A 17,427-nucleotide genomic window follows, 5' to 3' on the forward strand; every position below is an offset into this window, starting at 1 on the left:
AGTCAAACTTTGAATTGTCACTTTATGTACATTCAGAGAGAAACGAGTTTAGTACCTGTTAGAAGGGTAGAGTAAGGCTATTTACTTTATCAACGAATTTAAATATTCAGTGAGAATAGCCTCGTCTATTCCACGCAAAAGAATATCTGAGTGACTGTAAAAGCTATCACTTTATTTTAGTGAAACAGACAAGTGGTTTGTTTTCCTGGAGTTACTAATTGATTATCATTGAAAAAGTTTTGTTAAAATGGCGCTGTGAAAATATTTTGTGAAGGAGAGGTGAGCTCAAGGAGCGAGAGACGAGAAGCTGCAGCGGCAGTATACGTCACAGGGTCCGCGCTGTGATTGGCTAGCATACGTCACAGCAAGCGCACTGATTGGCTCAGACGAGCTGACAGCTGGTTGGTTCATCCTGAAAGCAGTAATTCTATTGGTTGAGCAAGGTGGTGACGTAGCTTAACCTGATTGGCTTGTTGGTGTGTTTCGCGCACGGATTGGTTGGTTTTGCGGAACACCCAGGAAACATTTACGATCTATTCTAAAGTAAGCGGAATCGTTTAAAAACATGGATTATTATTATATTAAGCAGAAAAAGAAACTTTCATGGTTTCAGAAATTGAAAAATAAATTGAAATCTGACAAAATTGAAACGCGAGGTGGAAAGTTACTTCATAAGTATAAAACACCTGCAGCTTATATGGAAGGTGAATATGGTTATCATACTTGTCTATGGTTTGAAAATTGGATGGATTATACCAAGGATGATGGTGTTTTAGCATGGCCGGAAGATGGTTCCTTTAACATTAAGGTTATGAAAAATTTAAGAGACAAGATGATGACACTTGAACCAAAGCCTAGACCTACACAATTTGAGGCTTTAGCTGAATGGGAGGATGAGATGCTTGAATTGGAACGAGAGAAAAAAGGCATAACAAGAGGTACCAGATTAGACATAAATAGGGAAACTCATGAGGATAGAATGCGTCGATGGAGACGTAGTGCATGTGATGGTCTGTATCCGGCAAGATTTGGTGAGGAAACTACTCAAAACAATGTCCGAAAGAAAAATAATAATGCTGATGAAAGTGAATTAGAAGATCCTGTCTTAGAAGAAATTTATATTACTAAACAGAGACAGTCTCCTTATCAACCAGTTTGTTCATTTTCTTCCCCGAGAGTTCCTCCAGGAACTACTCCAAGTGCACCTCCTAGAGAAATTATTGATGAGGCATCACCTAGATTATACCCGAATAATGCAAAAACTACTGAAAGAGTAGAAACAAGATCTAGCTCCAGTATATCTGGAGAAAACAGAAATTATGCTGAAACTCCGGTTCGCAGAAATGAAAACACGAGAAATGTAATGAGAACAGAAGGATGTGGGGAAATGCCAAATACTTCAGAGTATTTTCGATCAAAAGATGAATTAATACAGCAATTAACTAAAAGCATGGAAGCAGTAACGGTACCAGTAACATTTGGACCTGTTCAACTAGTGTTTGATCAAAGAGAAATTAGACACTCAGCTCTGACTATTCCATTAAATGCAGAAATTCAGAAAGTGGCTGAAAATTTTATTCAGATTTATCAGAAATTCACCGAGAGAAAGCAATGATGCCTGTATTAACTTTTAATCAAAGTTTTTCAAATAAAACTCCATCAGGTGCAGAATCTGATTCTGGAACTCCAGAGAAGAGCGCAAATAAAATAGATTTAACGCAAACCCCACAAAGCTTAGAATTTAAATTACTTCATGTTGCAAAACTGAAAGCGGATTTAGAATTATTGGCATAATTGGTCCTGACAATTTAAAGCAATATCAGGATGATGAATTATTGTTTATTTGCAAAAGCATACAATGGAAAACGAAAACAAAGTATGATCAATTAGAGGAATTAGCTGCTGAATTAGAAATTGATTTGAGTAGACAGAATAATTTGGGAAAGAGTTACAGAGTGAATTTCTCTGAAATAGACATTGAAAGCATGAATACCACTGGAAGAATTATTCACATAAAAGAATTAATTGTGTTCCTAAAAAGATTGGGTGAATTAAGTAAATGGAGAGTAAAATGGACAAAGAAAAGAGAGGAAGAAAGGAGAGAAAGAGGAGAAGTAGCTGGTCAGTTTCCAATGAGAGAAATTGCTGGTGGTGGGTATGTGCATGTTCCTTGGACAAGGCAGGACATATTATTGTTCACCAATGATTTCCCTCGGCTGAGAAAAAAGCCTGTGGAATGGTATCGACAGGTGGATAGATTTATTAAGGTTTCAAAAGTTCTGTGGATTGATCTTGATGGATTCTTTGACATTGTAGCCCCAGATTTCTGTAAGTTGGCCCAAAGAAGAACCTGCTCGAGATAGAATAACAGGTGCTCCATCAGCAGATGTTATGGATCTTTATGACAAAGTAATTGTGTGGTTGAAAAACAAGATTGCCCCAAAAGAAGTTGATTGGGTTAAAATAGACAGAACAAATCAAGAGACAAAAGAATCAGTACATTCATTTTATGAAAGGTTACTGTTGGTTTTGAAACAATACAGTGGCTATGAAAAATTAAGTGAAAAGGATATGAGCCACTTTATATACAGGTTTGTTTATGGCTTAAGACCTGAAATTGGTAATATGATTAGGAACGGAATTGTTGGTTGGCAATCATTATCAGTTGATGACATTTTGAAAAAAGCTAAATATTGTAGTGATGAGATAGACGCAAAGCAAAAGAAGCTGAAAGAAAAGGCAATGTGGGCACAGGTGAAAGTAGCTGAACAGCAAATAGCAAATCTGGAAAACAAAAATGTAAATCAGAATCAAGGGAAATTTAAGGGTAATAAGCCTAGATTGATGGGCAATATTAAAGAGTTAAAGCAAAAACTCCCATGTTTTAATTACGGCGAAATTGGACACTGGAAGCGCGAATGTAAAAATACGCCCAGAAATTTTAAAAATGCATCATTAAATCCGCAGATGCAGAATGAGATAAATCTGCAGCAACAGCTACAGCAACAGCTACAGTGACAGGTAGTGAATCAGCAGAGTCAGATTCCACAACCACCACTTCCAAATTGTGTAAATGTGCAGAGATATAATACAGAAACGGGATTCTGTGGAGGAGAGCAGTTAAACAGATCGCAAAGAGTGAATGTGCAAAATGTTTCTCAACAGTATTTGTTGAATGAAAATGGGGGGAGTGATTGAGATGATTACTTATGACGGTGCCTGAGAGAGGGGAAAGAGTGTGTGCTTGGAGCCACTCTTGAGGTAGACCAATCAGGTCCATTTGTTAATGGTAAAGTGAATGATGTAGAAGTCACTTTTCTTGTGGACACAGGTGCTACCCGTTCTACTGTTAGATCAGGGGAAATAGAAAACCTGCCTCTCTGTGGTGATACCATCCAAGTAGTTGGTGTAGCTGATCAACAAATTAAAACAGATTTAACAGAACCTGTCAAAGTAGAAATTGGTCAATTTAAAGACAAACAGATTTGTAGTTTGTAACAGCAGTCCTGTAAACTTGTTAGGGAGGGACATTTTATGCAAGATGAATTGTAAAATATATTGCTCACCGGATGGTATAGAGCTTCAAACTCAAGAAGAAGATGGGCTTTACAGGTTAACAATGTTAATGGTTGAAGCAGAGGAAAGTAAATTATTTCCTGCATTTGATAAAAACAACCTTCCTGAAGAATTAAAAGAAACAGTTAATGCTAAAATTTGGGATCTTACAGGAAGTGAAATGGGTTTGATGAAAAATGTGGATACAGTTAAAATTACGGTAAAGCAAGGAGCAGATTTTCCAAACATTCCTCAGTATAAGTTGAAAGCAGAGACTATTGAAGGTGTTATACCTGTAATAGAAAAATTCATAAAACAAGGTGTTCTAAAAGAAATTGAGAGTAGTCCATGTAATTCACCGATTATCGGGTATCAAAAAGCCAAACGGAACTTACAGGATTGTTCAAGACCTGAGAAAAGTTAATCAGATAGTTGTTCCTTGTTGTCCAGTTGTTCCAAACCCAGCGGTAATTCTTTATCAGATTACGCATGATGCAGAATGGTATACAGTCATAGACCTCTTTACTGTTCCATTGCATCCAGAAAGCCAACAAATTTTTGCGTTCAGGTTCCAGGACCGTATCTTATCATGGTGTTGTATCCCGCAGGGGTATACAGAGAGTCCATCTATTTTTAATCAGTTGCTAAAGAAATCTTTGGAGAATCTAGACTTACCTGGAAAATTGACATTAGTGCAGTACATAGATGACCTCCTTGTGGCTGCAAAAACAAGAGATAACTGTGTAATAGATACTATTACTCTTTTAAATCATTTGGCAGATGAAGGACATAAAGTGTCTCCTGCAAAATTACAGTTTTGCAAACAAGAAGTAAAATACCTTGGTCACAGAGTTGCAAAAGGAATTAGGCAAGTGGCAACTGAGAGAATTAAAATGATTCAGGGAATGCAACCTCCAAGAACACAGAGACAGGTCAGAATGTTTCTAGGAATGGTTGGTTATTGTCGTCAATGGATTCGTGGATTTTCAGTAATTGCAAAACCACTGCAGAGACTGACAAAAGCAGGCATAAAAGACCCGATCATCTTAACAGAAACTGAGCTAGAAGCTTTTGAACAGCTAAAAAGAGGTCTGTGTGAAGCACCTGCTTTAGGTATGCCAGACTATGAAAAGGATTTTGAGCTGTATTGCAGTGAAAGAGATGGATGTGCATTGTCAGTTCTGATTCAAAGACATGGCAAACTGAGAAAGCCAATAGCTTATTACTCAGCAGTTCTTGAACCTGTTGCAAAAGCATTACCAGGCTGCTTAAAAGCAGTAGCTGCAACAATTGTAAGCCTTGAACAGAGCGCGGGAATAATAATGGGATACCCTGTAAAAGTGTATGTACCCCATTCAGTTGAAATTCTCCTTACCAGAAGTAAAACACAGCATTTGACAAGTAACAGGTTAACCAAATATGAAAAAATTATTCTGGGATCAGATAACGTCTCGATTGCGAGATGTGTAAATTTAAATCCTTCCACATTATTGCCTGATGGTACTGTAACAGAAATCAGAAATGAGAATGACATTGATCATGAGTGCTTAGATGTTTTAGAATATTGTACTAAACCAAGGCAGGACATTAAAGATGTTCCGTTAGCTGAATCAGATTTTGTTTATTTTGTTGATGGTTCATGCTTGAGAACAGATGAAGGTGTTCTGAGAGCAGCATATTCTGTCTGCACAGTTGCAGATGTGGTTGAAGCCTTTGTCTCGAAGGAATTCGTTCAGTTCAAGTAGCAGAATTGATTGCTTTGATTCGTGCATGTGTAAGAGGTCAAAACTTAAAAGTTACCATAGTGACTGATAGTCAGTATGGATATGGCGTAGTCCATGATTATGGTCAGCTCTGGTCTCAAAGAGGTTATTTAACTTCTGCGGGAAATCCAATAAGAAATGCTGATTTGATTAAAAGGTTAATGGATGGAATTCAGTTACCAAAGAAAATTGCTGTTGTGAAATGTACAGCACATAAAAGAGGCGAGGACTATATTACGAAGGGAAATGCTTACGCTGTCGAGATAGCAAAGTTCTGTGCGAAAAATAATATGTCAATCAATCGGGAGAAAAACAATGAACATGTTTTGAATTCACTTATGCTAACATCTGTAGTTGAGACATGGCAAGGAGTAAAAGATTTATAAGATGAGGCAGATGATGAGGAAAAAGACAGATGGTTAAAAGCAGGTTGCAGACAGAGGGAGGAAGATGAAATTTGGGTTTACAAAGATGACAGACCAGTTATGCCAGATAGCATGATTGCTGACATGGCTAGAATGTATCATGGTCAAGGACACATTGGAAGAGACTCTATGATTAGGTTGTTTAGGCAGACATGGTACAATCCAAAGTTCAGACTAATTGCAGAATCTTTTTGTCAGAGATGCTTGATCTGTCAGCAGATCAACCCAAACAGAAAAACAATTGTGAGCATGGGAACCATAGGACGGGAGGGTGGTCCTTTTACCAGATTGCAAATGGATTTCATTGACATGCCACGCCACAATGGATTAAGATACGTACTAGTGATTATCTGTCTGCTTTCAAGATGGGTAGAAGTGTTCCCAACACGTCACAATGATTCAGTTACTGTGGCTAAATTGCTTTTAAGGGAAATCATACCAAGGTATGGTTTTCCAGTAACGGTCGAGACTGATCGTGGAACACATTTTGAAAACAGATTGTTACAAATGGTTTGTGAAGCACTGAATATTAAGCAAAAGTTGCATTGTGCATACAGACCAGAAGCATCAGGTGTTGTTGAACAAGTGAATGGCACAATTAAAAATAGATCAGCCAAAATGTGTTTAGCTACAGGAATGAAGTGGACAGACGCACTACCACTTGTTTTGATGTCACTGAGAAGTACTCCAGATAAAAAGACAGGTTTAAGTCTACATGAAATATTGATGGGCAGAGTCATGAGACAAGCTTTTGTACCAGCTGGCAAAATAATGAGCATTAATGATAGCGTCTTTTGGGATTATTGCAAAAACCTCTCTGACGTCGTGACTTCTGTGTTCCATCAGGCGGGAACTGAAGTGTTAACAAGAGAAAAGGAACAAGCTCATGATCTGTTACCAGGTGACTGGGTGAGGACAAAAGTACATCGAAGAAGAAACTGCCTAGTACCCAGGTGGCAAAAGGCAAGACAAGTGATACTTGTTACAACTAATGCAGTAAAGTGCAAAGGATTGAAGAGGTGGATTCATGCAAGTCACACCATTCGTGTACCTCCACCTGAAAATCCTGAGGAAGGTGATACTACAGCCGATTCAGATTCTGAAGAAGAACCTGAAAAAGATCCAGATACTGAAGATCGACAGGAAAGTCGACATCTGGAAGATTCAAATGCGAATGAGGCATTGAATGAAGAAATTGAAGAAGTTGTGATACAAGACTCTGAAGATGATGAAGATCTTCCAGAAAAAGAAGCAGAAAAAGAGTCTGATCAAGTGGTGATTCAAGATCAAGAGAGTATTGAAAAGCAGATTGGAAGCTCTGAAAGCAGGAACGTTGGAAGTGATTGAAGAAGAAGAAGATGAAATTCCAAGTACCAGCTATAAGGATGATGTTCCTAACAGAGTGAAACTGCAGAGTAAAGAAGAACCTAGATTTCGACTTGAAATCTCAGATACTGAATCAGATGAAAGTGATGAAGATTCTGAAATAAGACATTTTAGAACAAGATCTTGGAGAGCAGAGTGTAATCAATCCGAACCAAAGAAGAAAATATTGAGAAAAGGAGATAATTGGCCAACTCCAATTGAAAAAGAAGATCTGAAATTCAAATTGGTAAACAGATCAAAAGAGCAGATTAATGAAATCTCGAGTCAGAAAGGAGATTCTGATAAGAAAACTCAAACAGGAAAGAAAATAGAAGTGATTACCAGTAGAGCAAAGAGAGCAGTAAAACCTAACCAGAAATACAAGTCCCCTGAGTGGACTTATATAATAATTCCACCAGTAGTGGAAGTGAATAGCAGTAGTCAGGAAGATATTGGTTACACCAGTGACAATGATTGATTTTGTTTTCATATAGAGTTGAAGTTTGTACTTGGCATAAGGCTGAAGAAATTGTGTTAGGTGACACAAAGTCGAAGAAATTGTGTTAGCTGTTAAAACACATTGTTGTAAGACGCAAGGTTGAAGGAAAGCTGTTAGATAGTAGGGTTTTCTAAAAAAAAAAATTAAAAAAAACAGGGGGGTGAGTATTAATTTTTTAATTTTTGATTTTTGATTTTTTTTGTAAGGCTCTTGTCTTAGAGTAAAGATGCCTTCTGTTAATAATAACTCAAGATGTTCCATCCTAAGGAGATGTTGCAAAATGTCTTCTATTTGTGTGATTTTACTAGTTTTGGTCTGGTTAATTTTAGCTTTCATTTTTCCTTTTGGCATTGACAAAGAAGAGTACAAGACTAACATGACAAGTAAAGTTGTGGCTAAACAAGATAACAAAAATGTTGTAGATAAGTCTAACAGAGTTATTGATCATAAACCAGAAATCCACCAAGATAGATCTGTTGGTGATTTTTCTAGTAATACTTTTTCAAGACTTTTATCTGAATATGTTAAAGTAATGGATGTTAAGGATTGCTACATTTGTGTAAAATTACTTGCTTCTGTTTCTGAGGGGGTCACATATAATATGCTTCCCCTTACTTATGGTTATGGTTGTAGTGGTATAGCTAGTCTGTTTTATCAAACAGGTCGTTTTGAGTATTATTATTCAAATTATGACGAAATCTTTGCTAATTTAAAGGTTGACAAAAGCTTGAATAAACATAAACATGCTAAACAGATGAGGGAATTTTTCATTGTAACTAATGAACATACCTATGAGTATGCTTTTAGAAACAACTTAACTTGTAAATTGAGAGCTGAAGAGAAGTCTTTCTTAAACTTAGTTGAAGAGAGAAGGGCGATTTATAAAAGAAATGAGATGCTGAAACAAAACAAATCTAAGGGCAAATTGAGGATGAAAAGCTAAATGGTAGAAATGAAAATGTTGCTATTCACATAGATAAACCTGTTAGTGGAAAGCTTTGTATTAGGAGAGACAATACACTTTTTGACAATTACTTTGTGGGTGCTAGTCAATGCGAGGATACTTATCAAATCTTGGGTGGATGGGGATTCAAAGGTGGCAAAGATCCAATTTTTCCTGGAATTTATTTTGTATGTGGGGACAAAGCTTACTACAATCTCCCAGACCACTGGTATGGGACCTGTTATGTTGGTTTAGTTTTTCCAAAGATTTTTCATGTAGATAGAAATACAAAAAGTTCATTTGTAATTAGCAATCATCTGAATATATTCAAAAGAGAAAGTTTTTCAGAAATTTTGGGAGATATTTTTGGTGCAGTAATACCTTTTGTGGGTATAACCCTGAATGCAGTTAAAATCAGAAAATTGTCCACAATTGTTGACAGATTGTCTACTGATACTGCCAGTGGTTTCCAGCTAGTGGATACTGAAATCATTGCTATGAGATCCATGGTTATGCAGAACCGTCTTGCTTTAGACATTCTGCTAGCAAAAGAGGGAGGAGTTTGTGGAATTTTATATGTCCAGCATTGCTGTACTTATATCCCAGATAAAAGTCAGAATATTGAAATGTATATAAAAAACATTACAGAGTTACATTCAGAAATTGTACCTTTAGAAAATGAAGATTTTTCAGAATGCTTGAGCAAAAGATTTGCAGCAATCAAAACCTGGTTTCAAGAGATTGGTGGTTCAATTTTAGGGAAAATACTGACTCCTTTATTAGTTATAGTTTTTGTGATACTTTTGTTGAAAATTAGTTGTATGCTACACAAAAGAAAGAAGTATCTAAGGGAAAAGAAGAGGATTTATAAGCTCAGATAAGAACAAGATAAGGAAATAGAACTAGAAGAGTTTCGTAGATCACAATATGAGAGTTACAAGCAGACAGCAGAAACAAAACTTTAGAAACACTAATACAGTGCAAGTCAAAACATGTTCAAGGGTTAAAATTTTGCTAACTTTTGGGTGTAGTTTGGTGATTTTGAAATCACCAGATGAGGGAGTTGATGGAGCAAGTTTCAGAATAATATTTTGTTCTGGCTCGCAAAGTTAAACTTCCATAATAAATAACCGTATTAACTGATTTGTGGTGAAATTATTAACCAACCTAGATTAAAATGCATTTACATGACACGAGGGACTAATATATGTGCTCTTTGTTGCACTTGTAAGTGCGTTGGAAACAATAAACTAACCTTGTCTATTGTCTTTGTCAGTATTAAATGCGGCTGTTTAATTAATGGCATGTGCTTATTTGTGTGCTTATGTTAAAGTCTTTCTGTCTTTTATGTGGCATAAGTTTGTGGAGAATTCTGTGGCTTGTGCTTAAGCTAGGTAACATTATTTAATGGGTTAATAATTAGCAAAGGGGGTGGGTCACAGAATGGGTCTCAATTCTCTAATTAATTAATGTCTTGTGTTTGTTTGAATACTAGTTACCAAGGAGAAGGCTTAAGGCTTAGCGTTTAAAGATGGTGTTTAGAATCCTGTCCAGAGTGGAGCCCTGCACGTATTCTGAAGTAGAAACTTTTACCACATCGACAGTTGTCAAAGAAATTCTGATGAATGACTTTTGTGCAGGACGTGCTCTGAGTGTGACAAAATCAAGGACAGGATGCGGCTAATCTGCCAAGCTGAGGAAGTAACGGTCTGTTACTTGAAGAATATTGCATTTCCAAGGAAGCTAAAGACATGTCTTTAGTCGTACAATGGAGCCAAAGAAAAGGCTTGGTTTTGGGTTGAAAAGGTGATGAGCTGACATGGACTGACATCTGTCAGCCAATAAGAACTCTGGATGGCAAAAGAAAGAATACATTTCAGTGAGATTAGCTAGACAGAAAAGGTATAAAACTTGGCCCCTTTGACAGGAGGGCGCTTCTCGCTCTCCGATTCCAGAAGGGCGTGTCGTGCTGATGGACTTTGGCGCACGTAAGGATAATAGGCTTAAATGGCTTTTTCCTTTTAGGTGAAGTGAGTTTTAGACAGGGAAATAGACTTAGGGAATGGAAAACTGTTATTTTGCTCTAACTCATACATGCTGATTTGCTTTGAAGATGTCAGATTAATAATTCATTTGTCTTAATAAAGGCTGCCTTAATTGCTAATAAAATAAAGATTTATAAAGAATGCCTTTCCTTGAATAAAAAGAATAATAAAATTAGATTTTGAAACGACAAGCTGGTCTTGTTTATTCATGGCCTAGTTACCATCAGCTGATCCATTTACCAAAGTGACTTAATTATTATGATAAATGTATAAAACCATGGTAAGAAATGATAAACTGCAGTTGTTATAAATGTGTAAATAGTTTGTGAATAGGTTCTGATTAATTAGGTCACATGATTCAGTTGCCCAAAAATTGTCTCGGTTATTAATGGGCCTTGTGAGTGATTTATGATTAATGGTGAGTATTATGGTGTTGGGTAGCATTGTTGAGACAGTTTTTCTATAGGGGCGCTGGATCAAAAGTAACAAGGGGGGATATGTACAAGTGAAGTTGTGATGTGAGGCGTTCGCGGTCATGGCTTAACGCCTCACTCCGCCACTTCTGAAATGCAAGGCTGCACCACATTTCACAAGTAAATGGTGCAGCCTTGCATTTTCCCCTGTGCTGGCGCTAACGCAGGCATCCTTGCACCATAGTGCAAAGGTGTCTGCCTGCAGGGAAGGATTGTTTATGCGGAGGAAGGTGTCTCTTCCTGCACATACACAATCCTAAAATGCAATTTTGGCACTTTCATGTGTGCTGCATCATGCAACACACAGGAAAGTCACAAAATAGATTTTTTTTTACAGATTGTTTATGTACAGGAAGGGGGACCTACTTGTACATAAACAATCCATGGCATTTTGCCCTGGTCCTAATTTTGGCACTGCCTTATATGTATGCTGCCCTTGTACATAGTGGGCAGCGTCAAAATGAATGGGTGTTGCGGTAGAACACCCACCACAACACCCACTGTCCACCCCTTTCACGCTAAGCATAGTGTGAAAGGGGACCTTATTTATAAGGCAGCATTAAGCCACGTTAAGTGCTTTAACGCTGCCTATCACCACTACAACGTCAGAAAAAGTGATGTTGTGGTGGCAAAAGTGGCTTGTACATATGCCCCAAGGATTTTCAGAGCAATCTCCCACCAATCCCGAGCCCATATGCAAGCTATGGCTGATCATCAATCAGTACCCCAGCTACCCAAAAAGACCAAATATTATGATCCCAATGACGAGTGCAAGAAAAGGCCAGACAGGGAGCCCATGAATCAGAAGAGTTTTAAACCTTATGGCCACAGAGAAATGCCATTCCAGACAGGGGCAAATCAAATCACAAAAATCAATGAACTGAATTCAAACGAGCCTGAGACTTAATCAATTCTTGTCAGAAATAGGTTTGACCCTGATAAAGAATTTTCACATTCACTGTCTCAAGAAGTGAAGCAGTAGCACCACGTTTGACGAAGGCTGTAATCAATTCCCACAGCTACTACCTTCGCACCATTGTGTTGTGACAAAAATCGGACCTTACAAAGAATTCCACCCCACAAGATTTCACTGGACTGCAGGGCCGCGCAAGCTGATGCAACAGCTGGTGGAAAATTAAATTTCCCACATAAATTAAAATTGCATAGAGGTTCTTCGAAGATCTAGGCTTAGAAGGCTTCTTGAAGGGAAAATGATATGCACGCTGAACTTAGCTGATCAATATCCCACTCTTTAAGTTGGAGGAGGGACACACTGAATTATTGTCAGTCAGTCAGAATGATCTTTAATCGGTTAATACAAATCATAAAAAATACAAACATACAATCACAAAATCCATAACAGACACTAACACACCTGATAAAAATAGTCAATCTCCTGGTATAATTAATCTCAACATCATAAAAACACACGAGCAATAAGAATTCAAGTGAAAAAGTAAGGCTTATAAAATCTGAGGCACACTAACCAATAAGAATCATCAAAATAATAAAACAAACATGCAATGGCTCCGAATATCATCAACCCATTCTTTTTCCCAATCTGACTGCAGACATTAAAAATCTAGCAACATTAAAACAAACAAATTCATTGGATGGCAGTTGTAAAACAATAAAAACGGTTCTACCCTGTGTAAACTGTCTCCCTTGTAGTAAAGATACATTAATTGTCTTCGGGGCACACAATAAAAGTCACTAACCAGCACAAGATGAAAAGTATCCTGATTAGAGAAGTTGTCACAAATACATAGCTTTAAATGATTAACTTTATTCCACCTGATAGGGTCCGCTAAAAACCAGTGCAATTGATTCAACCTGGAATGGATCAACATAAAGCGATGCTGAGGGTTAGTGACAGGAGAAAGGTATGGTTCCACACTCCCAAAAGTAGAAATAATAACATGCAGGCGAACAGAACATTTCACCAATTCTGTACACTCCTAAGTAGCCTGCGCACTAGCATAAAAATGTTTTTTTGCTCACAATAAACCGACCCCCCCCCCCCTAATATACTCAGGGTGAGAATACAGATGAGGGCGCACCAACTTAGACAAATAGATCTAACATAGGCGAGCCCTGATATATAATTAGCCTTATCCAATAGCATACAATCCTTCAGAATGATTCTATTAAGCTTCAAATCAGGATTAAATCATATAGAAGTGCATCTTTGTAAAGACAATATTGCCAATAAATCTGAAATGTGACCAACAACCCTAATTCTTCATGTACCACGAAGTTCAAGTTCAAGTTCAAGTTCAAGGATTTATATAGCGCACTACTCACCCATAGGGTCTCAAGGCGCTTGGGGAGGGGCTCATTATTTATCAAATAGCCAGGTTTTAAGTTCTTTTCTGAAGGAGATGTGGTTCTGTGTAAGGCGGGGAGGGGTTCATTATTTATCAAATGGCCAGGTTTTAAGTTATTTTCTGAAGGAGATGTGGTTCTGTGTAAGGTGGAGGTGAGTGGGGAGTGAGTTCCAGGTCTTGGCCGCCAAGTAGGAGAAGGATCTGCCTCCCATGGTGGATCTTTGGATACGCGGAACTGCGGCGAGGCCTTGATTGGAGGATCTTAGTTGGCGGGTGGGTGTGTAGAAGGATAGTCGAGTGTTGAGGCATTCTGGTCCTAGTTTGTAGAGGGCCTTGTGTGCGTGGGTGAGGAGACGGAATGTTATTCTCTTGTTGACGGGAAGCCAGTGGAGGTCTTTCAGGTGGCCGGTAATGTGATCTTGGCGAGGGATGTCCAAAATGAGTCTCGCTGATGCGTTTTGGATGCGTTGGAGTTTTTTCTGTAATTCCGGCGTAAAGGGTGTTTCCGTAGTCTAGTCGACTCGTAACCAGTGCGTGGGTGACAGTCTTTCTTGTTTCGGCGGGGATCCAAAGGAAGATTTTTTTGAGCATACGAAGTACGTTGAAGCAGGAGGATGAGACGGCGTTGACTTGTTTGGTCATCGAGAGTGAGGAGTCTAGGATGAAGCCAAGGTTACGTGCGTGGTCTGTGGGAGTGGGTGCTGAGCCCAAATCCGCGGGCCACCAAGAGTCGTCCCAGGCAGAGGGGGATGATCCTAGGAGGAGCACTTCCGTTTTGTCTGAGTTAAGTTTAAGGCGGCTGTTTTTCATCCATACGGCTACTTCTTTCATGCCTTTGTGAAGATTGGTTTTGGCGGTGTTGGGGTCTTTGGTGAGGGAGAGGATCAGCTGGGTGTCGTCAGCGTAGGAAATGATGTTAAGGTTGTGTTGACACGCGATGGAAGCGAGTGGACTCATGTAAACGTTGAAGAGGGTGGGACTGAGTGAAGATCCTTGTGGTACACTGCAGATGACTTCCGTGGCTTCTGATTTGAATGGGGGAAGTCGGACTCTCTGAGTTCTTCCAGCTAGGAACGAGATGATCCAGTCCAAGGCTTTTCCTTTTATGCCGATGTTGCTGAGGCGTTGTATGAGGGTGTTGTGACACACAGTGTTGAAGGCGGCGGAGAGATCGAGAAGAATGAGGGCCACTGTTTCTCCGTTGTCAAGTAGTGTTCGGATGTCGTCTGTAGCTGCGATGAGGGCGGTTTCGGTACTGTGTTTGGCTCGAAATCCAGACTGTGAGGGGTCGAGGGAGTTGTTGGATTTGAGGAAAGCGGCGAGTTGTCTATTGACGGCTTTCTCAATAACTTTGGCCGGGAATGGGAGGAGGGATATGGGGCGGTAGTTTTTAAGTTCAGAGGGGTCTGCTGTGGGTTTCTTTAGGAGGGCACTGACTTCGGCATGTTTCCAGCTTTCTGGGAAGGTAGCAGAGATGAAGGAGCAGTTGATGACATCACGGAGATGGGGTGCGACGATGGAGTCTGCTTTGTTGAAGATGTGGTGAGGACATGGGTCGGTTGGTGAGCCAGAATGGATGGAATTCATGAGGCGGATGGTGTCTTCAGTGGTGATTGGGTTCCAGGCGCTGAGGTTGTTAGAGGGCGCTTTAGGTTCTGAGGGGGGTGGAGAGGATTGTTCGTTGGAGCTGTTTTCAAAACTGTTATATATGTTGGCAATTTTGTTGTAGAAGAAGGAGGATAACGAGTCGCAGAGGTCTTGGGAGGGAGTAATGTCGTTTGAGGTTGCGGTGGGGTTGGTGAATTCTTTGACGATGTTGAATAGTTCCTTGCTGTTATGGACGTTGTTGTCGAGTCGAGTCTTGAATGCTGATTTCTTGGTGGATCGAATCAGCTGGTGGTGTTTGCGGGTGGCTGTCTTGAAAGTGGTCATGTTGTCGGTGGTTGGGTTTTTTCTCCATGTTTTCTCGAGAGTACGGCATAGCTTTTTGGATTTCTTAAGGTCATCGTTGAACCAGGGGGCCTTTTTGCTGTCTTGTTTGGTGTGATTGTTTTTCAAGGGTGCTAATTCGTCGGCGCTGTGAGTGATCCATTGTTTGAATTTGATGGCAGCTTCGTTTGGGTCTGATGAGAGGGCGGGTGGGTTTTGGTTGAGCGATGAGAGGAGTTGATCGGTGGTGATTTTGTTCCATTTTCTTCGGGGGATAGGTTGTGGGGGGTTGTAGGTCGAGGTGGTTTTGTAGCTGAAGTGAACACAACTGTGGTCCATCCAATGGAGAGCTGTGGTGCGATCGAAGGAGATGTGTTTGCTGGAGGTGAAGATTGGGTCGAGCGTGTGTCCGGCAATATGGGTGGGGTTGTCAACAAGTTGTTTGGAAGGAAGGAAGGAAGCTGTAAATTGGGGCACTGCCAAAAGGCGTCTCAAAAACTCTCAATTATTTGCAAATGAGTTTTGTTTATTGACCCAGATGTCACTCCCACAGGATGCCAAAGAAATGCATTTAGATTGGTAAATTTGAATACAGGCCTGAATTGGCTTCACCCCTAGATGAATAGAAAAATCAGAAACTGAATCCACTGACTTGGCAAAAACATTTTTTTTTAAAGTGGTGCCTACGACCGTACCAACCGGCATGGAGGGGACATACAAGGTGCGGCAGTGTGGCGGTCCTTCTTACGAATGTGTGACTATGGAGGCCACCACCCCTCCCTTTGACAGAACATGAGGTACCCCCTTTAATCGAGGGCGCATGATGAGCTACACTTGATATTGTCTCAGGTAGGACTCACATGGGCACACCGCAGGTGTTTCCCATTTTCCTACTAGTGTAGGACGTAAGGGACACCACTTCTATGTTTATTTTAGACATCTGACAGCCCTGACAAATGCCGCAAACCTAAATGGGGCTTTGCGTGGGCAGAAACATGTTAGTCTTTTAAGAGATGGATCAGAGACATCACTCTCTGTAAGGTTCATCGTCTGCTTTTGCTTTTAACATATCTCAGGTCCTTACTAATAAAGGTGATAACCGAGGAACCTGAAGGTTCTTTTAATTGAACTGGATCCTGCTTTATCCTGTAAGATTTATGCAAGAACTCCTTCTTACCGCCAGAAGTCTTCGCGGAGGTTGAGTCCGCCCTGGTAGTACCATGTTACCAGGGTGGGGAGAGAATGTCTATGATGAAGCATGACAAAATATTGTGTGTGAGACATCCTCTTCCATTAAGGATGGCCTTCTAGACCTCCTTCATAATAACATAACGCACTATCTCTGGATCTCCAGTGCAAGTTGCCTTTTTACTGCTATTTAATTAACTATTGGCTGCCCTCTTTTTTGTGTTCACTGCCCATGAGCCCTCCTCATCAAAGAGAACCCCTGAATAAAGGGAGGCACTTACTGTAGTAATTTCAGCTCCATCCACATTATAAGCTCTTCATCCCCTAGAATCCCTAACCACCTCCAATAAATCCAACTTTTCCATAAAGGAAAAAAAAGCATTTAACATCTTTTGGAGGCTGACTGCGGTCCTAGAAAGTAGGACCGCATCATCGGCGTACAAAAGAGCCAGAATATTATGTACCCCTGCATGGGGACTATCTGGACTGGCCACACAAAGAGTGTCCCCAAGCTTGTTGATATAAAGGGTAAATAAAACAGGAGCCAAGAGGCAGCCGTGCCTGACTCCACGCTGAACTTTAGTAGGGGCTGTAGTCTTGCTATCTTGATGGAATTTAATGTTAGCCTCTAAATCAGGGTGGATATCAGCCAAAAAATGCATTACCTCTGTGTCTAGGCCCTTTTTTTCAAAGATTTACCAAAGTTTACTCCTATTTACAATATTGAAAGGCCGAAGATATGTCCATGAATGCCATATGTAATCAACCTTGTTTAGTAGTAATGTATTTATCAATCACCATGTAGATTAAGACATTGGTCAAAAGTTCTTCTGCCCAATCTAAAATCATATTGTAGGTCACTCAGAACCTGATTCTCCTCCATATATGCAGATAGCCTTGAAAGAATGACTTGAT

Source organism: Lissotriton helveticus, chromosome 8 (genome assembly GCF_964261635.1).
Source record: "Lissotriton helveticus chromosome 8, aLisHel1.1, whole genome shotgun sequence".
Lineage (NCBI taxonomy): Eukaryota > Metazoa > Chordata > Amphibia > Caudata > Salamandridae > Lissotriton > Lissotriton helveticus.